Here is a 24,679-nt window from a genome sequence, read left to right as displayed (position 1 = left end):
TAATTACTGCTAGTACGATTCGCTAGTATTATGAATACAAGTGACCTAGATCCCGGTCACTAGTGTAATAGGACACTTTAGTAAAGGTGCTTTATATATAGTGATATGTAGAACTAGACCAGATGTGATTTGTTAATACTTGTTTAAACACTGTTTCGTAGTATTAATCAAACACATCAAACGATGAGCATATACACTGTAATGCCCCAACTAATTCTAAGACCTCGGACCATTAAAAAACTACTAAAACATAGCTACTATTTTGGAAGACATGAATAAAATAATAGAAAATTTATTAAAAATCCAAATTACAGTAGGAATACAAAATATGGTACGGAATACAAAATATTGTACAGGATCCCATTGTTTAATACATAAAACATAAAATTTAATTAAATGTTTATATACTAAGTGCGGAAATACATAAAATCATAAATTAAAAGACTTGAAACAACTTCATCCTCGATCTTCCAGCAGTCCATTCATTCAGTCCTCTCCCAATACACATGCCAAAGATACCATGAATCTATCCTGCCTTCCAAGCTCATTTTCCTGCACCATCTAAAATAAAAGGAATGAGCCTAATGCCCAGCAAGGAAAATCTACTAAAACATATCATAAATCATAAGACTATATCATAAAACACATGTCGTAAAAACGTAAATCATAAAAAACATAGGACTGCAATATTAGTTTCCATTAACTCATTACCGTAGTATGTGATAAAACCATCTAGGTCCTCTATCTACTAATCGAGGTAGGTTAGATCACAAAATAGTATATGATAAACCATCTAGGTCCTCTGTCTACTAATCGAGGTAGATTTAATCATAACTCTAATCTACGATAATGATAAAAAAAATCTTGGAATTTATTTGCTATCTAAGCAACTATATTTCCCAAGTGACTACAACATAAATCATATACATAAACATATCATAACACATACAATCTAACCTATTTTCCTTACCAAAAACCGAGATATTGGAGACAAGAACGAGATTGGAAAACTCCTAAAACTAACAGTAAGAATCATGAGTTCTAAAGAAATGGAAATGGAAATAAAAAAGAGATCTAAACCACCAAGATAGAAACTTACCGAAGAACCTTAAGTTTCAAGAACTTAAACACCTAACCAAAAGCCATAATAATGAGTTAGGATTTGAAAGAAAATGGATGAAAAATAAAAGAACTATGATGGATTAAACCTGAGGTTAAGAATACCTTGATAGACTAGAACGTCGATCTACACCTCGATACTGAAATATCACTCTATCTTACTTCCCAAGTGTTTATAAAGCTTAGATTTAAAAGCTTTTAAATCTCAAAACCCTGGTGTTTTCTCTCTAGAATAAACTTAGCAGCTTGAAGCCTCTGAAGAATGCTTGAATGATGAATGAAATGGCTGAGTACTAGGTCCTATTTATAGAGTTCAAGGAGCGAAACTAACCCCTTTTAAAATGAATAAATAAATGAATAATAATTGAATATATTTGAATTTTTGGTTCAACAGATGCCCAGAACTCAGTCAAAAACATTCAAGAGCAAGTCTAAGTGGTTGAGGGCAGTTTCAAATTTAAATCCACAAAGTTTCAAAAATGGCTCCAGGAGCCGATATATCGCCTACCCTAGGCGATATATCACCCCTACCTATGCCCCGAGCTTCCGTGGTTTCGTTCGTGTGAAATCGACGTGTTTTTCATATCTTCTATAAGCGATGTATCGGCCTTATAGCTGCGATATATCGGCATATGATGATATTCTAAACACGTTTTTGCACACTTTCAGCATATTTGAAGTTTGTTAAAAACAACTTTGACTTAGTAAAACGTGATCTTAACAGTTGCTAAAAGGTTCTAGAGCTTCTAGATCTTCTTTTAATAATTTATTCATCCAAAATGCTTAAATCCTTAATAAACATGCTTGTGACAAGTGTCACGTTCTTAATTATTTTATCTAAACCTTAGGTTATACTAAATAATATTTCTAGGACCAGCTATATTAATCAAACCTTATGTTATAATTAATATTTCTAAACTATAGGTTAAACTTATAAAATCCATAACAATTTCTAGGAGTTTCCAACAATTAAACTAAAGGTTTATGTTTTCTTTATCTTTTTATGTATTAAACAATGGGATCCCGTATTTTATATTTTTATAATAAAGTTCTATTATCCTATGTATGTATTCCAAAATAGTAGCTATGCCTTAGTAATTTTAATGGTCCGAGGTCTTAGAATTAATCGGGACATTACAGAACCCTTATACAAAACATAAACTATATATATAATTTATTTATTATAATTCATTTTTAACATTTTGAATACATGGTCCAAAGGTTAATTTTTAAAAATAAATGGTCAAAACAAGTAATCGATCAAAATATAGTGTTCAAATAATTGATCTATCTATTCTTATTTTTAATCTTTTGACAAAACACGAGATCTAAAAGTTATTTTTTTTAAAATAAAGGGTCCAAATGGGTAATCGGTCAAAATAACTCTTACACAAAACATAAATTTCTTAATACATAATATAGACATTTTATAAAAAAAATCACGCAAAGTGTATAATAATAAATAAATAAAAGTATGCATACAACAAGTTGGTTGAGCTTGTTTTCAGCACTTTAATTATTTGTTATACAATGAACACTATCATAAAAAACAATTGGGGTCAAGACTAGTGATGCACACGAGGCGTGAATTAGCGGGGAGTGCTCTCCCGTCCCAGTCCCCATTTATAATTTTAATCCCCATCCCTGCTTATTCCCGGTCGGGGATGGGGTGAGGAATCCTCTATTGGGACTGGAAATCCCCATGACGAACCCATTTATATTTTAAAAAATCAATTTTAGATTAAAATTTTAAAATGAAAAATTAAATTGTGTGTAAATTAAAATATTGCGCAATATTTATGATTTAAAATACCAAACATTATCCCAAAATAAAATTTAAAATAATAAAAAAGTTACTAATATACTACAATAACACATAAATAAATATATAAAATATTACAAAAATATATAATAATTTAAACGGACCCCGTCGGGGCAGGGAGTTCCATCCCTACTACCGTCTTTTTTAACATTCAGGGATTGAAAATTATCATTGTCCCCACCCCGTTCCCCATTTAGACGAGGATTTCCCGCCCTAATGGTGTGGGTCCCCGCAGGGCCCTGTCTGTAACGTCTGCCTAATCCAGGACCGTTACACTGTGTACTTTAAATAGTGTCTGGCCTCATAATCAAGTCATTTGGTTATAAACATGTAACTAAGGTTAACGTCAAAGGTTAGGGTTAAAAAAAATTTGTCAAAAGAACAGTTGACTTTTCACTTAAAAGTTTCATACATACATGGGATCCCAAAATATTACAAACAATTGTTTAAAAGGGTGTATGTACATCAAAAGTTACAACTAGCCGACCTAAGCGGCAAAATAAGGGATACAACCCTAGGTCCTCTGAGATACCCTCGGCTGTGGTGGACGAGCAGCTGCATATGTGCACGCCGCCACCAAAGCTCTCCAACTCATGGTTGATCAAGCTTTCCTTTCCCCTTACCTACACCACACAGTGAGCCAAGGCTCAGCAAGAAAACTTAGGGCCTGTTTGGATTTATATTCTGAAAGAAGTTTTTATTTGTTGAAGAGCTTTTCAGAGTGTTTGGTATATATTGCATAAAAGCTCTTATAAAATAAACATCAAATTTAACCATAAAAATATGTTTATAATAATATATGTTATGCCTGAAATCATTTGAAAATTAATCATTCTTTTGAAGAAAAATAATCTTATTGCATACATATATGAATTAATATTAACTAATAAATAAAAAATCATAAAAATCTAAACGTAATTAACAAAAAATCTAAAATTTTAAATTGAATATTCAAATATAAAAATCTAAATGTAGTTAGAGAAAGAGAATCTATATATAAAACAATAACAAGAAAAATAAAAACTAAAAGAAATCGTAGTTAGTTTTTTTTAGAAAATTAGATAGAATACTTTTTAAGAAAAAAGAAATTGTATTCTATAACTGTTATCTGCACAATTTAGGATAAAGATGTAATTTATTTTTTTCTTTTATAAAAATAGGGGTAAAATGGGTATTGTGAAAGATTCATTAAAACAAGAAAATAGCTTCTCGTGTTTTTTTATAAGTTCTTCCTGAAGAAGCTGGTGGGTCACCGCTTCTCTCAAAAGCTCTTCTAAATTCAAAAAGCTCTTGCTATATTTCATCCAAACACACCTAAAAGTAACTTTAAGACTTCAAAAGCTCTTCCAAAGCCATGCCAAACAGGGCCTTAAACATGTGCATGAACAGTAAATACAGGTTCTAAATACATATCTAGCATGCCCACCAGTAATAACCTACTCATGCATGCATACAATTACAAATAAATGATCATTGGATCATTCTGGGGCCTGCTGCCCTGAATAGTTGACCATAAAGTCAACCCCGGGCCCTATGCCCTAGCTATGTGACCATAGATTCCCCTAGAGCCTTTGCCCTTAGCTCTGAGTAACTAGCCATAGAGCTAGCCAAACGCTTTGTTTTCCAATGACCATAGGTTCGGCCAATGCAATAGTACGTTCCTGATTGGGCCTAAGCCTTTCGACCAACGAGCAGTGCACTATTGCCGCCCTTGACTAATAAGTCAAGCCTTGAGCCAGGTATTCAGATACAAATAAGCATACATATTAATCATATAATACCATCAATTAAATGCAAACATAGTGATAACCATGTTCCTTAATGGGGCCAAGCCCTAGCTACGCAAACCATGCGAACAATCACATAACACTTAGCCAAAAATGGAATATTCAAGTATGTTTAATTAACAAGCACAAACATAACTCAATCACATTCATTCTCAGGGGCCTGAGCCTTATTCATGGTTATAATCAACAATCGGGCCAAGCCCTGATCACATATATCACGTATTGGGTGCAGTTTTCTTACCTCAAGTCCGAGTATAGCGTAATAATAAGAACGACCCTCGAGCACGATCCCGGTTCCGAGACCCTAGCGATAACCTAGTCACAACCATAATATAGGATCTCATCAATACGAGCAAATAAATGCTTCCGAACTGAGTCCTAGCCTTCGAGACCTCGAATTCTACTAAACCAAGTAGTAGAATCGATCTCGAGCCCTTAGAGTTGAGTTCCCGCACTCAAAACCTTCTCGGCGCTCAAAACCCCTTGCGCGTCGTGACCCCAAGCATCTGAGCATTGGCCTGCCCAAGTCAAAGGCCCCAGCCCCTGACCTCTGGGTTCAAGAGGGTCGTGACACCCCAAGAACAGGGTCGCGGCCCGACCCTATGAACCCAGAATTCCCAATTTTTCCTTCAACCAAAAACCACCCCAAATCAATCCTAGAGCCATAATTCAATCCCCATAACATATTCAACACATTACCAGCATCAAAACCCAACTTAAACTTAATTAAAAACTCATCAAAACTCACAATCCAACACTTGAGCCACAAAGCTCAAGAAAACCTCAATAACACTAAGAAACCTTAATAGAATTCAACTAAAATAGAGATTAGAACTTTACCTCAACTGTGATTTAAGTCCCCTTAGCTGTAGCTAATCCAATCCTAAGTTCAAACCTTCAATTCCAGTTGAACGAAAAAAATATATAAAATAAAAATATAATAATATATATTATTAAATATATTATTATAAAAAGTGGTATCAGTCAAATTAGTAGAGATGAATATCTCCACTTTTCTCTCCACCTTCCCACGTTCCACTCTCACCACTCTTCACATACTCCACAATCTTTTCCACTTAACATAAAATAGAGTCTTTAAAAGGGGAAATAAATCAGACATAAGAAGAGGAGAAAGAGATGGGAAGAGAAAACTCTGTTAAAATTCTGAGAGAGATTACGATAAAAAAAAAATAGAAGAGAGAAACTAAAAATATATATATACAGAGAGTTAAGATTTTCATCTTCAAGAAAGAATTCTACAAAGTAAGTATTAGGGTTTGCCCCTATTTTCTTTTCGGTATTCCAAACATCTTTTCTTCTTCACTGATTTCCTTCTTTTGTCTTTGGTCCACTTAGACCTAGGCTATATAGGCCTACAAAAGGTTTGCAAAAGTGAGATATAGCCAAAGGGGAAAGGAGAAATCTTGATTTCTCTATGTTGTTATGTTGTCCAATTCTCTCTTAAAATTAAAATTTATTTTCATGTTGTTCATGGTCCACTTTGACCTAGGCTTTATAACCCAACAAAGGGTCTCCAAAGGTGAGATATAGCCATGGAGAACATGATAAATCATAAAATTCATAGACCAATGTGCTGTCCAAATTGAATTAAGATAGCAAGAAAATTGCAAACTCATTGTAACTGCATTAAATCAAAAGGAATGAATGCTAAACTCACTTCATAAAATATGTTGAAAAAATGGACAAATTCATCAAAGTATAAACACTTCTAAATGTTATCGTCAATATCTTTTTTGGGTGAAGGTTCAATCAAAAGACGTTTTGTAATATTCCAAATCTAAAGAAAAAGCATCATATCAGGGATCAATTATTTTTCTCAATCCCATTACATGGATGTTTGCTGTAGTAAACAAACTCAAAATTGAACCCAAGGCTAAATCTATTTTATACATTCAGCGAAACAAAATATGAGAAAAGACTATAAAAGATTCACATGCTATACATATATAAAAATGTATATGAAATTATGTTTCTTTTGGTCTTTTGAAAAGTCAAACGTGACTTTCAACCTATACCATCTTCATTTAATATATATATATACATATGTTTAAATAAATAAAAATGGAAACCAAATCCAAAAGTCCCAAGTCAAGTGACTAAACCAAAAGTAAAGAAATATCAATTGTAAACAAAACAAAAATAAAATGTTTTAAGTTTTGCGATTATTCGAATCTAATCTGTGAGCCAAACTCAGCAGACATATATATATTTAATTAAACTGAGAAGAATATAACACGTATATCTATATACGTATATTATCAAAAAATGAGGTGTATTGTGTATATACAAAAATATATATTTAAAAGGGGCTTATCATGAGCATAACAAAGTTGTGTGTATGCACTGTCAAAGACTGATATCTTATTAGGTGACTCTCACTTTATCTATGTAAAGCTATTAAATAAACTCAGAGATATAACTAATAATTAAATAATATATTAAAAAATAAAATATCTCAAATTTGAAATCAAATTTAAATTCGAATTTTAAGATATTTATATTATTTGATAAATCCCAAAATATAAATACAATTAGATTTTATCTCACAATTTTAAAGTAAAATTTGAATTTCAAAATAGTGATATTATCTTATATAAAATTTAGATTTATTCCTAAAAAAAATTTGAATAATCAATTAAAATATTGGTCAAATAATCTCTTTATATATAAAACAAATTCTTGAAAAATATATATATAAAAAGAGATTTCTAGACATAAAATTGTCATGAAAAAAATGACAAAGTTCTAAAACCATGTAAATGGTATAAATTTTTCAAATCCCAAATGAGTTCATTGAAGCATCTGAAATGATAAAAATCCACTTTAAATGGTATCTCAAAGAGGTCTTTTACCTCAAAAAAATCCCAAAAGAGGTATTTTACCTCAAAATTCGAAAGTGCACTAAAGTAACTTCAAAACCATATAAAATGGTATTTTAAAGAGGTCTTTCGCCTCAAAGCATCTCCAAAATAAGAATACTCAAATTTCAAAGTGAGGGTGTCAACCTCAAAAAAATTCTAAAATATGACAAATGTTTTGAACTACGTTTGACTTGATTCCTTTAAAGGATACGTAGGCAACTTAATCGCTAAAACTAAGTGCAGTCACATGAATGACAAATTCCCAAAATTCTCAAATATCAAACACAACTCTCAAAATTCCATAAGAGGTCATTCACCTCGGAATTTTTCATAACTTCCAAAACACTAAATGATTCCATGATATGGTCATCTACCAAAATTTCATAAATTTTTAAAAATACCATGAATTCCTATGAATGGTCATTTACCAAAATTCTTCCACTCATTTTCCAAAACATCTATCTAGAACTACAAGTGACTTGATCCTTCATAAAGAAGGTATGTATGCAGCTCAGTCAGTCAAATTTACTGAGTGCGGTCACAATTCCAAATTCCTCAAAATTACACAAGTAATTAATATCATCATAATTTGAATCAAAAGGTTTTCCTTTAAATAAAAAAGGTAGTAATTAAGAGGTTATTCTTATAATCTTGGATGGGTTAAACTCAAACTAATAAACTATTATGCTAAAAAATCGACATAGGTGAAATTGTGCTTGGCAATAATTTTAATATATTAAATTTGAAATTTTTGTCTAACATGATTTTTGGCACGCCCGGTGGGACACATTCCCCTTTTCATCTCCAAATATGATGATTTTACAAAATCAAAATTTTAGTGCTAACCTTTTTGTTTATATTACAGGAGGAAAATGGCACCACAAGTTATTGTTTACTTCCATCAGTTACCAACTGTCAGCACTAACAATGGACAGAAGCCTAAGAGGAATCGAATTTTAGCCCCATTCTCTATTGGCAGGTTGCCTATCACTTACAGTGTACCCAAACCAATGTTGAACTTGAAAACCACCACCGAAGCTCGGGAAGCCTTTAAAGGCAAGGTTACTAGAGGCACCACCAAAACTCAGGAAGCCTTGAAAGGCAAGGCAGCTAAGGGTTTCAGAAATAGGCAAAATTTCTCCATCAAAAGAAACAACGCCAAAATTGCGAAAGCTTCTACACCATTTCTTTCTGAGGTAGTCAAAACTACTAAATAAAAATCACTACCAATCAGGGGTTACTCAATTAACAATCAAAGGGAATTGAACCAATAATCTGTTCAGATTATGATCGGTTCTATCCCTATCAACTTGCCCACGGTTGCATCTGTGATGGTCACTTCAGTCATGGATGAAGAAATTGCACCAATTCCCCAAACTTTGAGGATCACCAAGGCAACAAAATCTTCATCTACACCAAATACTCCCAAAATTTCAAAGCTAGTAAAAGGTGACTCTATTATGCCCAAAGTTGGAATACTGGAAAAATCTGCACAGTCAGAAATTCCAACAAAAAGCTCATGAAGTCATCAAAGACAGCAACAACCACTCATGGTAGAGACTTGGCATCCGTTGGATCACCTGAGATTAGATGGAGGATTAAAGACACTTTCCTCTTTCCTAAAGAGGGCTAGAAGTTCACATTCATGAGTCCCTAAAGCAAACCCTTACTCGTTCTTCAACAAAAGAGAAGGACGACCAACAACATAAAAGTGAACGGGTATTTCTTTCGGGGTACCGGCCCACAAGAGTTGAACAAAATAATGAGTCTACACCCTACATGGGACCTATAACTCGTTCAAGAGCTCGTACTATGAGCAAAATGGGTACTAAAAAATCTTTAAAATCCTCAACTCAAGAAGTGGGAAATAGTATGTCAGAAGCCTCCATAAATGATACTTATTTTAGTGATCAAGAAGAGGTGGTTCCCAATGATCTCATTTCTCAGTTTGAAGGACTAACAATTAGTAGTGATAAAAATATGCCAGTGTTAGTAACTGGGGCAATGAGTCCAGAAGAGGAGGTGCAAGAGCTTCGCAAGCGATTAGCGGGAAGAGACGAAGAAGTTGCTCGACTTTCTACACAATTAGCACAACAAGCTAATGTCAATGCATCAAAACAAAAAGAGGCTGAAGTTGGGAAAAATTCTTCATCCTCAATACCTCCACCAGCCAGTATGCAACCTCCGCCAGTCAGTGTGCAATCACAACCAGCTGGTGCGCTACCATCATCAGATCTGAAAACTTTGATCATGGAAAGTATTCGAGAGTACCAGGCTACAACAATCATGCCTATCCTTGGATATCACAAACCTTATCCGACCTACTATGATCAAATTCTATTTCCAGCAAACTACATTAGACAAAAATTTGAAAAGTTTGATGGAATAGACGGGTCTCCCCATGAATATCTAGCATATTTCACCTCTGCGTGCAGTGAATTCACTCAGTCAGATACACTTTTGATCAGACAATTTGTGCAATCACTAAAGGTAGCAACCTTTACATGGTATACCCAACTTCCCCCAGGGTCCATAAATACCTGGGATGATATGCAAAAGGCCTTTCTAGCACAATTTGTCAGTTCGAGAAAGGCGATAAACATCCATGATCTGGTGGAAACCAAACAAAGACCTAATGAAAATGCAAATGAATTCATTACAAGATGGAGAAGTCTCAATCTCCAATGTCCGGAAAGGTTATTGAAACAGGCTGCAGTTTCGATGTGTGCTAGGAACCTCAACCCCGAGGTGGCCACTTTTGTTGGCACAATAGAGCCTAAAACCTTTAATGAGCTAGTGTCAAAAGCATGTAATGTGGAGATTCAAATTTCTCGGCAAAAGGGTGGCTTACAAAAGTCCAACCCAAAAATTGATAACAAAAGGGCACCGAAGAAAGGGGAGTCAATGTCAACCTTTGTTAATGCTGACAATAGTAAGGATAGGGGAAAAATGCGAGAGCCACCAAAGAAATTAACTCTCAAGAAAATAAGTCAAATATTCATTTGATGATGAAGATGTTGAACAAATTTTAGATGAGTTAATAAATTCCAAAGTTATTAAGCTCCCCGAGCCTAAAAGACCTAACAAAGTCAACAAGACTAATGATCCAAATTATTTTCGATATCATAGAATTTTCAGCCATCCGATGAAGGACTGTTATGTCCTCAAAAACATTATTGAAGGCATGATTAGAAGAAAATATATTGAGATAGACTCTTCTTTTGGAAAAGAAACTACGAATGCAACTTCATTAATTGAAAATGACCAACTGTTACATAGAGATGTAATTTCTATAGCATTTGAAGTTGATAAAGAAGTTACAATAGTTCAAGCTCATTCTAAGATGCCAAAGTTAGGAAATCCAAATATTCCTACTTTGTATGAACTTATGGTGGAACCAAATCTGAAGTTGTGGGACGACTAGTCTGATAGTGAAGAAGAGTTAGAAATTACGTGGCAGACATGTTCTCGACAAAAATCTACTAAAGTTCAAGGCTCATCCTTAACAAAAAATATTTCCTCTGAAAGTTCTGGAGTCAAATTCGGGGGCAAAGCAAGACCAAAGAAGAACGACAAAAATAAAAAATGCCAAAAAACCAAGGCTTGTCCATAAAGAGGATGAACACGAGCAAAGAAGAAATTTCATACCTCTAGAAGAGTTCATGCCAGAGAAGCTGCGTAAAATGACTATCACTCATAATGAAGATGAAGTGTTGAGTTGTTGCATGGCCATACTTGCAGAAGAATATCATAATTCTACCTTATTGGAAAATGAAACTGAGGTAGATGAGATTACTTTTCAAGACATGCACAGGAAAATCGTTGCAAAGAAGGCAAAATAATCAAAAGAGCTTGAAAAATCTAAGCATGATATTCAATTTGGAAAACCTTCATCCTTGATCAATAAAGAAATATGCAATGATAGTCACCAAAGCAAAGGTAATGGTGAACACGAGATGACGTGAGCAAAATATGACATATTGGCTCGTTTGAAACGCATCCCTGCTCTTTTGAGTGTCTATGACGCTTACAAATGTCTCATGAGAATAGAAATGCTCTTGTCGTTGCATTGACAAGTCCTGAATTTTATACAAAGCAGATAAAGTCAATTAAACCTATGTCACATGAGGGAAATGCTTCTTGTATGGCCTGCATTACTTTTGATGATGAAGATCGTCAATTGGGAGCCACTTTGCATAATCGACCTTTCTATGTGACAAGTATGATTGCCAATATTCGCGTAAGTTGCATCATGTTGGATTGAGGTTCAGTTGTTAATGTACTTCCTATAGAAACTTTGAAGGATGTTGGTTTGCAAACACATCAATTATCTCCATCATCATTAACAATCCAAGGATTCAACCAAGTTGGAGAAAAAGTAAGGGGAAGAATCACATTAAAAGTTGAAATAGGTGAATTAAAATCTGAGGCCCTATTTCATGTTATTGACTCTGATACATCATATAACGTGTTGTTAGGGCGACCTTGGCTTCATGAATATGGAGTCATTCCTTCAACATTTCACCAATGCTTCAAGTTTTGCAAAGGAGGAAAAGTTAAAACGGTTAATGTAGACCCAAATCCCTTTTATGGGGAACAAGTGAATTACGCTAATGCAAAATTTTACAAGCCAACTAATGTCACTATATTAAAAGGGAAACCTGAGTAAACAAAATGTTGTCCCAAATAATTTGAGGGCTCAACCTCACAAAAATTCCTACAAATCAAAAAATTACCCCCTATGAAATCTTCTCAAAAGGAAGAGGAGAATTTAAAGGTGTCTTGTCAAAAAGAATCTTTAAATATACTCCTAAAAGTCAACAAGGAGTGGGGCAAAAAGCATTAATACCTATTGAAGATATAATTTCAACCCTGATGACGAGTTTCACCTTACCATTATGAAAGATTGATCAGTCACTTCCCAATGAAAAAATGTAAATATCAATAACTTTTGGTAAAAATGTTAAAACAAACAAAAGGCATGTTACTCTTAGCAAAAGATCCTCGACTGCTATAACTCCAAAAGCTTTCAAGATGGAAAAGAAAAAATTCCATGTTAAGAAACAAAAACAAATCACAATTCATCAAAATAGTGATTGTTTAAAGGCCTCGTTTGAGCCTGATGACTTAACAGAAGAGGAATAAAGGTTGTTTCTTGGTGATGAAATAAGTACATCGACCCCACGGGTGTCGATATTCGAAAGACTCGAAGTAGGCACCTCAACTCCACTAGTGTCAGCATTTGAGATGCTTGAATTTCCATCTATTTCTCAACCAAAGGCATTCAGAAAGAGTAAGAAATGGTAGTTAAAACAAAAGAAACATTTGAAAATTACTTCTCACCAAAATGAGGGGTACGAAGCACAAGAGGATCAAGAAGATGTGGTGCAAGTTAACTATCTTTCTTTTGAAGAAAGTTTAGTTGTAGATGAAGAAAACTCAAGCTTAAATTCTTCAGAAGATTTTGTGGATATCATTCAATCAGCGCCTCAAGAACTAGAAGATGGGGGGCAAGCAACAGTTGATGATTTAACAGAACTCAATCTTGGTACCAAGGATGATCCAAAGCCTATATTTGTCAGCTCGTTATTAAGTGAAGAGGAATTGCAACAGTACAGACAATTCATTTATGAATACAAAAATGTGTTTTCCTGGGGGTATCAAGATATGCCAGGCTTGGATCCAAATGTTGCGGTACATAGGTTGGCAGTATCAAAAGATGTTCCACCTGTGAAACAATTGCAAAGAAGAATTCAACCAGAGTTAATCCCACAAATTGAAGCAGAAATCGACAAATTGATAAGAGTTAGCTTCACTCGAGAAGTTAAATACCCAACTTGGCTTGCGAACATTGTCCCCGTGTTAAAGAAAAATGGGCAAATTCGTATATGCATGGATTATCGAGATCTCAACCGTGTCTACCCAAAAGATGAATTCCCACTTCCCATTACTGAATTGCTAGTAGATGCTACTACTGGATTTAATGCATTATCATTCATGGATGGGTTTTCTGGGTATAATCAAATCAAAATGGCACCTGAAGATGAAGAGCTCACTGCTTTTTTAACACCAAAAGGCATTTATTGTTACACAGTTATGCCATCTGGGCTTAAAAATGCAGGGGCAACCTACCAAGGGGCAATGGCCACTGTCTTTGAAGACATGCTTCACAATACTATCGAATGTTATGTCGATGATTTGGTGGTGAAAACTAAAGAAAGGAGAAATCATCTTGATGGCTTAAGGCGAGTCTTTGATAGACTTAGAAAACATCAGCTCAAGATGAATCCTTTAAAATGTGCATTTGGAGTAACATTAGGAAAGTTCCTCGAATTCATTGTTAGACATTGAGGAATTGAAATTGACCCCGCAAAAATAAAAGCGATTTTGGAAATGCCTCCCCCACGTAACTTGTGTCAATTACGAGGACTGCAGGGAAGACTGGCTTATATTCAAAGGTTCATCTCAAACCTATCTGGTAGATGCCAACCTTTCACAAGAATGATGCAGAAAAATGTACCAATCATATGGGATGAGGCATGCCAAAATGCTTTTGAAAGTATCAAGCGATACTTGTTACACCCACTAGTGTTGCGAGCTCCAATTTTAGGAAAGCCATTGATATTGCATATCATAGCATTAGATCGCTCTTTAGGAGCATTGCTGGCACAAAATAACGGGGATGGAAAGGAAGTCTCCCTTTACTATTTAAGTAGAACTTTGGTAGGGGCAGAACATAAATATCCTCCAATTGAAAAGGTGTGCTTGGCTTTAATTTTTGCTGTTACAAAATTACGGCATTACTTACTCTCACACACTGTGACATTAGTGTCAAAAGCTGACCCGTTGAGGTACATTCTATCGAAACCCATGTTGTCTCAGTAATTGGCAAAATTTTCCATGATTTTGTCAGAGTTTGAAATAAACTTTGTCCCACAAAAAGCAATAAAATGACAAGCATTGGCTAATTTTCTGGCAGCGCACCCGATTCCAAACAATATGGAGTTGTATGAGGACCTTCCAGACGAGGAAGTTTTCACAATTGAAACCTCGTCTTGGCAACTTTACTTTGATGGGACAGCAAAAAAGGGTGGGGCAGGTGTTGACATTGTCTTTGTGACACCTTCTGGAGGACTGATACCTTACTCTTTTCACATTCTGGCTATATGTACCAATAATGTAGCAGAATATGAAGCGTTAATAATCAGTCTCGAAATTGCACTTGAAATGCAAATACAATCACTGGAGGTATATGGCAATTCTATTCTAATTATCGAAGAAATTAATGGTGAATTTTTAGTCAAGCATGAGGCTCTAATTCCTTATCATGAGAAGGCTAAGCATTTGATTGCTCAATTCCAAACTATCACATTAGATCATATCCCTAGGTCAAAAAATGGCAAAGTTGATGCTTTAGCTAAATTAGCTACATCACTAATGCTTCCTGGTGAAATGAATATTCAAATTACAATAGGAGAACGCCATTTGTTACCCCAAATTATGGAGAGGGAAGAAGAAATAAGTACCACAAATTTGGTAACTTTCCTTGAAAATACAAATGACAATGACTGGCGCCAACCGATTATTAACTATATCCAAAAAGAAGTCTTGCCAAAAAGACTTGAAAAAAAGAGTGGATGTAAAATGAAGAGCTCTTCGGTTTGTTTTCTTTAATGACACATTGTATAAGCGTTCTTTTGATGGGATGTTGCTAAGATGTCTTTCAAAAGAAGAGGTGTCACATGCTCTTCAGGAAACTCATGCTGGTACATGTGGTATGCACCAAGCTAGTCCCAAATTTTCAGCTCACTTGAAACGGTTGGATTACTATTGGCCTACTATGGTCAAAGATGCGATTAGTTTCACCAAATGTTGCAAGTTATTGTTGGTTTTTATTGATCAAATCAGAGATTATGCGCAGCGGAACAACAATCAAATTGTCAGATTAATCCCATAAGATTTCTAGATCTACTTCTTCACACTCATATATATATTGAATCAAGGACAAGAATGGAAACATTACCTCAGGTCCTTCCTTACTGCTATCTTTTCGTATGGCTGAATCCTTGAGATCTCACACCAAGATCTTCCAAAATGTTCTCAGTCACCCAAAGAACGAGTGTGGGCTCGCTATACAAATAATAGGCAATAACTATTTATCAGATATTCTCAACACATGAGATCTGATAAAGTTTGGACCTAGGTTTTGTGAAGAACAATGACCTTTGTTTTTGTCACTGATCTTTTTCTCTGAGAGAATCCTAGATATTTTTCTATCCCTGAAAACTTACGTTCTTTGAAAACTGATATCCAATATTTAATAATCTCCAATATATTAAAATATTTGTTATTTTAAACAAATTCAAAACAACTGATCAGTTATCAGATTTTTGTTTAAATAATAATATTTAAATCAAATCAAAATATCTCATTATTTATTTAATATTTAAATAACTAAAATTGTGGAATGAAGAGACCAAGTCTCTCTCTTATGCGTGTAGCACAGTGCCAGTGCACTGCGCCACACGTGTACCACATGCATGTGCAGGCATGTGATTTTTCCCAATTTTATTATTATTTAAATACCAAAAATCCCAAAAAATAAATTAATTCAAAATTAATTATATTTTTGTTAAATCAAATAATTAATTAATTACACATAATTAATCAATAATTATGTTTGATACATAGAAAAATATTTTACTTATCACATAAGTCCTTTTTGCCCATTTTTGTATTTGCCTTTGACAGTGATTGTTTGAGCCATTTCGGGGACCATGGACCTATAACATTAAGCTCCAATAAATTGAAACTAAATAATTAAACTCTTTAATTATAATAGTTAATTTATTAATTCTGATATTACTCCACTATAAATTCAGAATTGCACTCTTTATGTTATAGATATACTTTACAGAAATCTTTTTCTTAAGTCGTCCATAGATATAACCATCTTGCAATAGTTCAACCCTCTAATTAATTATTTCATAAATTAGAATGGAAGAATTACCATTTAACCTTTCTAATTTACTTCTTATTCCTTAAGTACCATTAATTCACTAGTGAATAATTAATCTATAATCTAATTATAGATTTGAGCTCAAAATCATTCAGTTCCAGAATTAACCCTTAAGGGAAAGATTAGGAAAGATTAGATTCCGTATTTTTGATACATGTTCCCAGCCATCCATGATATTAAATCTCCAAAACAAAATTCATTAGCCTCATTCTTTGAAGAGACCTTAACGAGTGAATCAAAAGATTTAATAAATATGAACAGGAGTTCATGAATCTAATATACGATCTGTTAGGAAAGATTAGATTCCGTATTGTTGATACATGTTCCCAGCCATCCATGATATTAAATCTCCAAAACAAAAGTCATTAGCCTCATTCTTTGAAGAGACCTTAACGAGTGAATCAAAAGATTTAATAAATATGAACAGGAGTTCATGAACACTCAGGATTTAGGTTGATCTATAAATGATCATCTGTTATGATATGAATTACAAGTCTTTATTGTTAAATGGTTTTTGGATAAAGACTTTAATTCATATCGGTCCATGTCATATATAATCATATTATATAAAGCACCTTTACCGAGATGTCTTTCCACATCAATAATCCGAATCTAGATTATTTGTATCATTATGATACTCAGTAAACCGTACTTACAACTCCAATTAAAGAATTCCATAACTTTAATTTGTTGTTGTTGACTATTTTTATTCATTCATGTGATCTTAATTCTCTCGTACTAATACAAGATCACACCCTCAATAATGAATATGGAATTTTTATGATATTTACAAAATTATTCAAACAATAATTTAACAATCTAAATATGACAATAATAATAAACCATTGTATTTATTTATTCACAGAAAAAACAAATGTCTTTACATGCTTTTAGGACACACTCCTAACAGTTATGTCAACTACATGGAGATTTTATCCATCAACCCCCTCAACCACTTCATCCTTCAATATTGTCATGGCCTTTCAAAACATGGTGAATGGATGTCATCGGTCCTTTCACGCCATCATCTTCCAAAATCCATAAATACATCTTGGTCGTTATAGATTACTTCTCCAAATGGGTTGAAACTGTACCCTTAAAAGAAGTATGTGTAGAAGATGTTGCCAACTTCATAAGAATTCACATAATTTATCGTTATGGGGTTCCATCAAAAATTATATCATACAATGCTCTTTACTTCAAATGTAAGACACTTGTCAAACTAATGGAGAAGTACAAATTCAAGCAGAGTTTTTCAGCCGATTATAATTCGTCTTCCAATGTCCAAGCAGAAGCATTTAATAAAGTGTTGTGCAAAATCTTGAAGAAGATGGTAGCCAAGAACAAAAGGGATTGGCATGAACGCCTCCAAGAAGCCTTATGGGCTTACAGGACCACTGTAAGAACTGTCACTGGTTGTACACCTTATAGTTTGGTGTTTGGGCCTGAAGTAGTATTTCCCTTGGAGGTTCAAATACCTTCATTAAGAATCGCTACTCAATTAATGACCCTAGATGAGAATGTGCAAGTTTGTTTAGCTGAGCTCAAGTCATTAGATGAAAAATGACTTGTTGTCCAACAAAAGCTCGAAATATAACAGGCACAAGTAGTTGGAGCATTCAACAAGAAAGTCAAATTCAGATGCTTTTCAGTTGGCGATTTGGTACTGAATGTATAAAGACCAGTTGTTATAACTAGAAGGATGAAAGGAAAATTTGAAGCTAAATGGGAAGGACCATATGTTGTTACTAAGGTTTTCTTAAGAGGGGCATATGAACTTTCTGATTTAGAAGGTCGACGCATTTACCCGTGTGTAAACGGAAAGTTCATCAAGAAGTTCTACACGTAAACAAAAAGGTTTTCACCTAATGTGTAGACCGCACACTAAAAAAAAGGTGTGCAATGAACTACGAAAGGCTTGATCCCACTTTGGGTACGTAGGCAATCTAGTTTATAACTAGGCCCTGGCGCAAAAATAAAACAACTCATATTCCCCATAAAAAAAACAGAAGAAGAAGAACTACGGAAGGTTGATCCCACTTTGGGTACATAGGCAATCTAAAATGAAATATATTATTAATTTAGATGCAGCCGCAAAATCAAAACAAAATCATTTCTCCACACAAAGGAGTTAAGGTTCATAAAGATCCAAATTACAAAACTACCATCAGTCTCTAATGCTCATAAACAAAAAAAATGATACTAAAAGTTTTGAAACTAAAAGAAAATGATTGATGAGATCTTTAGTCTATCTTGAGGAATGAGGTCAAAGAATTGTGGATCTTCTGAAATTCTTCTTTGTGAGCTTCAATTGCAGCTTTAGCTCTTTCGACTTCATAGAATTTTTCCACACTAGCTTCAAGCTTTGATTGCTTTATCCTCTCATTAATCTGTTGATGCTGCTTCAATGAGTCTTCAAGATTAGAAAGATCTTTTTTTGCTGATGAAGTTCGTCTTTGTTGTAACGCCAATTCTGCTGTGATAATTCATGCCTCCTTGATCTTAAGATCTTCCAAAACTCGTTTCTTGTCCGACACAGATATAGATAGTCTATACATGGTAGCCAAATTTTCTTCACCACGATTAATTAGATCATGGATGAGAGATATATCAATGTCTATGGTACTTTCAACTACCTAGGAAGCAACTGCAGATTTTTCTTTCAAGGAAAATGAATCATTGACAGAACTGATAAACCATGCAATCACTGAAGTTTCGACATTCATCGTCCTACAAACAATGTCCAGTAAGTCAAGCTTCTTAATTGCTTCAGCATGACATTCCAAAATGTATTGTGTTGGTCGGGAAGGAGATAATAAATTAAATATGTCATTCATGATGCCAATTACGAACTCCTTGGTGTATTCCTTTAAATTTGAGTTGGTAATTGCTAAAATAGACATAGACGAGATTTGTTGTGGTGGAACAATATTCTCTCGAGACAACATTTCATCATAAAATTCAACATTAACATAGTCATCAGACTCATCAAAATAAACATGCTCATTTACTCTCGAACTGGAGGCATCAATACAAATGTTAAGGGGTGCATTTCTTGAATCTTGTGTAATTGGGAAAGGTGTATTTTTATCTTAATTAATTTCAAGGGATTTTGTATGCTTTTTCCTTTTGAAATGTACTTCTGAAGTATCGTCACTATCTGACCCAACATCGACATAGTTGGCATTAGAAAATTCAGTATCATTGGGAGTACACTTTATAAAGACTTCATCAAGAGTTGAGTAAATCTCTCAAATGTCCTTAATCATATTTTTAGGAACCTCTTCTTCATAAGGTTGCTTTGAGATCTCTAAATGAAGATTCTTGACAGATCTCCCTAAGAAAGGCATACAAGTCCTTGCCCGCCAACGACAGTACCACCACGTACACTGACCCATACGAGTAATACTAGGGATATGAAAATGAACCAGTATTTCTCCTTAAAACCAAGGCCCAAGTGTAATGCCCCGACTAATTCTAGACCTCGAACCACTAAAAAAAACTAATAAACATAACTACAATTTTGGAATACATACATACATAAAATATTAGAACTTTATTAAAAATCTAAAATACGGTACGAAATACAAAATAAGGTATACCCATTGTTTAGTACATAAAACATAAAAACATAAATTTTAATCAATCATTTAAATACTAAATGCAAAAATACATAAAACATAAATTAAAAAGACTTTGAACAACGTCATCCTCGATCCTCCCGCAGTTAATTCAATCCATCCATCCCCAATACACATGTCAAGCTGCCACGAATCTGTCCCACCTTCCAAGTTCATTTTCGTGCACCATCTAAAATAAAAGGAATGAGCCTAATGCCCAGCAAGGAAAATCTACTAAAAACAAATCTCATAAATTATAAGACTATATCATAAAACCTATACTATAAAACATACGATGTAAAAACATATATCGTAGGACTACAATATTAATGGCCATTAACTCATTACCATAGCATGTGATAAAACCATCTAGGTCCTCAGTCTACTAATCAAGGTAGGTTAGATCATAAGGTAGTATATGATAACCCATGTCCTCAATCTACTAATCGAGGTAGGGTAAATCATAACTCTAAACCACAATAATGATAAAAATCTTGGGGTTTGCTATCAAAGCAACTATAAGCCCCAAGTGACTACAAAACATATTTATGCATATATACATAGCACATATCATAGCATATAAACATATCATAACACATCATATAAACAAATATAATCTAACCTATTTTCCTTACCAAAAACCGGGATATTGGAGACAAGAACGGAATTGGAACACTCCTAAAACCAACAATAATAACCATGAGTTTCTAAAGAAACTGAGATGAAAAAGAGAACTAAACCATCAAAGTAGAAACTTACAGAAAAAACCTTAAGTTTCAAGGAACTTAACCACCTAACCAAACACCATAGTAATGAGTTAGGATCTGAAAGAAAAAAAATGGAAGAAAATAAAAGAACTATGATGGATTAAACCTGAGGATAAGAATACCTTGGATGATCTAGAACTCCGATCTACACCTCAATACCAAAATGTCACTCTATCTTACATCACAAGTGTTTATAAAAGCTTAGATTTGAAAAGCTTTTAACCCAAACCCCAAGTGTTTTCTCTCTAGAGTAATCTTACCAACTTGGAGGCTCTGAAGAATGCTTGAATGATGAGTGAAATGGCTGAGTACTAGGTCCTATTTATAGAGTTCAAGTAGTGAAACTAACCCCTTTTAAAATGAATAATAATTGAAAAGATTTGAATTTTCAATTCAACAGATGCCCAGAACTTGGTAAAAAACATTCAAGAGAAAATCCAAGTGGTTGGGGGTTGTTTCTAATTTAAATCCACAAAGATTCAAAAATGGCTCCAGAAGCTTATATATCGCCTACCCTAGGCGATATATCTCCCCTACCTATGTCCCATGCTTTCGTGCTTTCGTGCTTTCGTGCTTTCGTGCTTTCGTTCGTGTAAAGTCGGCGTATTTTTCGTATCTCCCGTAGGCGATATATCGACCCCTATAGCTGTGATATATCGGCATACGTTGATATATGAAACATGTTTTTGCACTCTTTCAGCACATTTTGAATTTGTTTAAACAGCTTTGACTAAGTAAAATGTGATCCTAACAACTGCTGGAAGGTTCTAGAGCTTCTAGATTTATCCTTTATTAAATTATTCATCCGAAATGCTTGAATCCTTAATAAACATGCTTGTGACAAGTGTCACGTTCTTATAAATTCTATCTAAACCTTAGGTTATAATAAATAATATTTCTAAGACTAGCTATATTAATCAAACCTTATGTTATAATTAATATTTCTAAACTATAGATTAAACTTATAAAATCTATAATTGTTTCTATTAGTTTCCAACTAAATCCCGACTTGAACCAATATCCATGAAAACTAAAATACTACAAGCTATTACTACTGCTATCTTGCTAAGTAAAATTCTGAGACATTACAATTCTCCCCTACTTAAAAGAATTTCGTCCCCAAAATTTACTTACCAAACAATTTCAGATACCGTGCTAAGATGTCTTCCTCCAACATCCATGTTGCCTCCCGTTCTAAACTATTAATCCATAGGACCTTGACTATTGGAATACTCTTAGACTGTAATTCCTTCATCCCCTTCTCTAGGATGCTAATCGGTCCTTCCTCGTAACTCAAGTCTTTCTGGAGTGCTATTGTATCGTACTTGAGGACGTGAGATGGGTCTGACACATATCTACGCAGCATCGAGAAGTGAAACACATTGTGGCTATCTGCTAAAGCTAGCGATAGGGCTAATCTATATGCAACTTTTCCCACCTTGTCTAATATCTCAAAAGGACCTATAAACCAGGGACTAAGTTTGCCTTTCTTCCCAAACCGTTTCACTCCCTTCATAGGAGATATCTTTAAGAAGACTTGATCTCCGACTTTGAATTCCACATCTCACTGCTTGGCTTCGGCATAACTTTTCCGTCGGCTCTGAGTAGCAAGCGTATGCTTCATAATCAGCGCAACTGCATCCTGAGCCTTTCTAACAGCTTCGGGTCCAAGGAGTTGTCTTTCTCCTACCTCGTCCCAATGTAACGGAGATCGACACTTCCTTCCATAAAGTAACTCATAGGGTGCCATATCGATCGTTGACTGGTAGCTATTGTTGTAGGAGAACTCTATAAGTGGCAAATATTTACTCCACAATCCTTTGAAGTCCAGTACACAAGCGCGCAACATATCTTCTAAAATATGTATGGTACGCTCTGACTGACCGTCAGTCTGAGGATGAAATGTCATACTAAGGCTTAACTTGGTACCCATGGCTTGCTGCAAGCTTCCCCAAAATCTCAATGTAAACACTGATCCTCTATCTGATACTATGGTCTTAGGGATTCCATGCAGTCATACAATTTCTCAAACATAAATGTCTTCGTACTAGTCTACAGTGTACGTAGTCTTGACAAACAGGAAGTGAGTTGACTTGGTTAGTCTATCTACCACTACCCAAGCCAAATCATGCTGCTTATTTGTTCGTGGTAATCCTGTCATAAATTCCATGGCTATGTCGTCCCACTTCCATTCTGGAATACTAAGCGGTTGCAATAAGCCTGCAGGTCGCTGATGTTCTGCTTTTACTTCCTGACATATAAGACATTTGGACACATATTCTGCAACATCTTTCTTCATTCCCGGCCACCAATATAGTGCCTTAAGGTTGTAAGTCATCTTGGTCGGCCCTGGGTGAACTAAGTATGATGTAGTGTGTGCCTCTTCTAAAATCTTCATCTTAATTCCATGGTCATTCGGCACGCATACCCGACCCTTATATCTCAAGAACCCCTGTCCTGATAGAGAGAAATCTATGGCCTTGCCTTCTTTGACTGCAGCCATATGTGTTACTAATGTGTCATCATGCCCTTGCATGATTCGTATATCTCCTAATAGACTTGACTGGATAGACAAGTTAGCCAGTTGACCAATGAATACTTCTATTCTGGCATTGATCAGCTCTTGTTGTAGCGGTTTTTCTATTTTGGATAATGCTACTAGATTTCTGTAACTCTTCTGACTTAGCACATCTGCAACTATGTTCGCCTTTCCTGGGTGGTATAGGATTTCATAGTCATAATCCTTTACTAGTTCTAACCATCTGTGTTGCCTCATATTGAGCTCATTCTGTGTGAAGAAATACTTTAAGCTCTTGTGGTCTATATAAATCTCACACCGTTCTCCATAAAGATAGTGGCGCCAGATTTTCAATGCGAAGACCACCGCTGCCAACTCCATATCGTGCGTTGGATAGCGTCGCTCATATTCCTTCAGCTGCCTTGAGGTGTAAGCTATCACTTTGTCATTTTGCATCAGCACACAACCCAAACTTTGCTTCGACACATCACAGTATACTACAAACTTGTCGTTGGGTGTCGGTACACAAAGTACTAGTGTTGAGCATAGCTTATCCTTGAGCAACCAGAAGCTCTCTTCACATCTATCCATCCAGTTGAACTTTTGTTGTTTCCGGGTTAGGTTGGTAAGTGGAGTGGCTATCTTAGAAAAGCCTTCTACAATTCTTCGATAATAGCCAGTTAGCCCGAGAGAACTTCTAACTTTTGACGCACTCTTAGGTCTTGGCCAATCCTTCACAGCCTCTACCTTAGCTGGGTCTACAGCAACTCCATCCTTGGATACTATATGGCCGAGGAACGCTACTTGCAAAAGCCAAATTTTGCACTTCTTGAACTTGGCATAAAGTTGATGCTCATTCAGTCGTAACATTGTCAACCTTAAATGTTCCTCATGCTCGACTTCATCCTTAGAGTACACCAAAATATCATCAATGAACACTACAACGAATTTGTTCAAGTAATCCTTGAAGACCCGATTCATTAAGTCCATAAATGTGGCTGGGGTGTTGGTAAGACCAAAAGACATAACTAGAAACTCGTAATGTCTATATCGAGTTCTAAAAGCTACCTTTGGTATATCCTCTTCCCATACCTTGAGCTGGTGATAACCGGACCGTAGATCAATTTTAGAAAACATGGTCCCTC

The sequence above is a fragment of the Humulus lupulus genome, chromosome 6 (assembly GCF_963169125.1).
Source record: "Humulus lupulus chromosome 6, drHumLupu1.1, whole genome shotgun sequence".
NCBI classification, from domain to species: domain Eukaryota; kingdom Viridiplantae; phylum Streptophyta; class Magnoliopsida; order Rosales; family Cannabaceae; genus Humulus; species Humulus lupulus.
The sequence above is the reverse complement of the archived record's forward strand: the minus strand, read 5'-3'. Positions refer to the sequence as shown.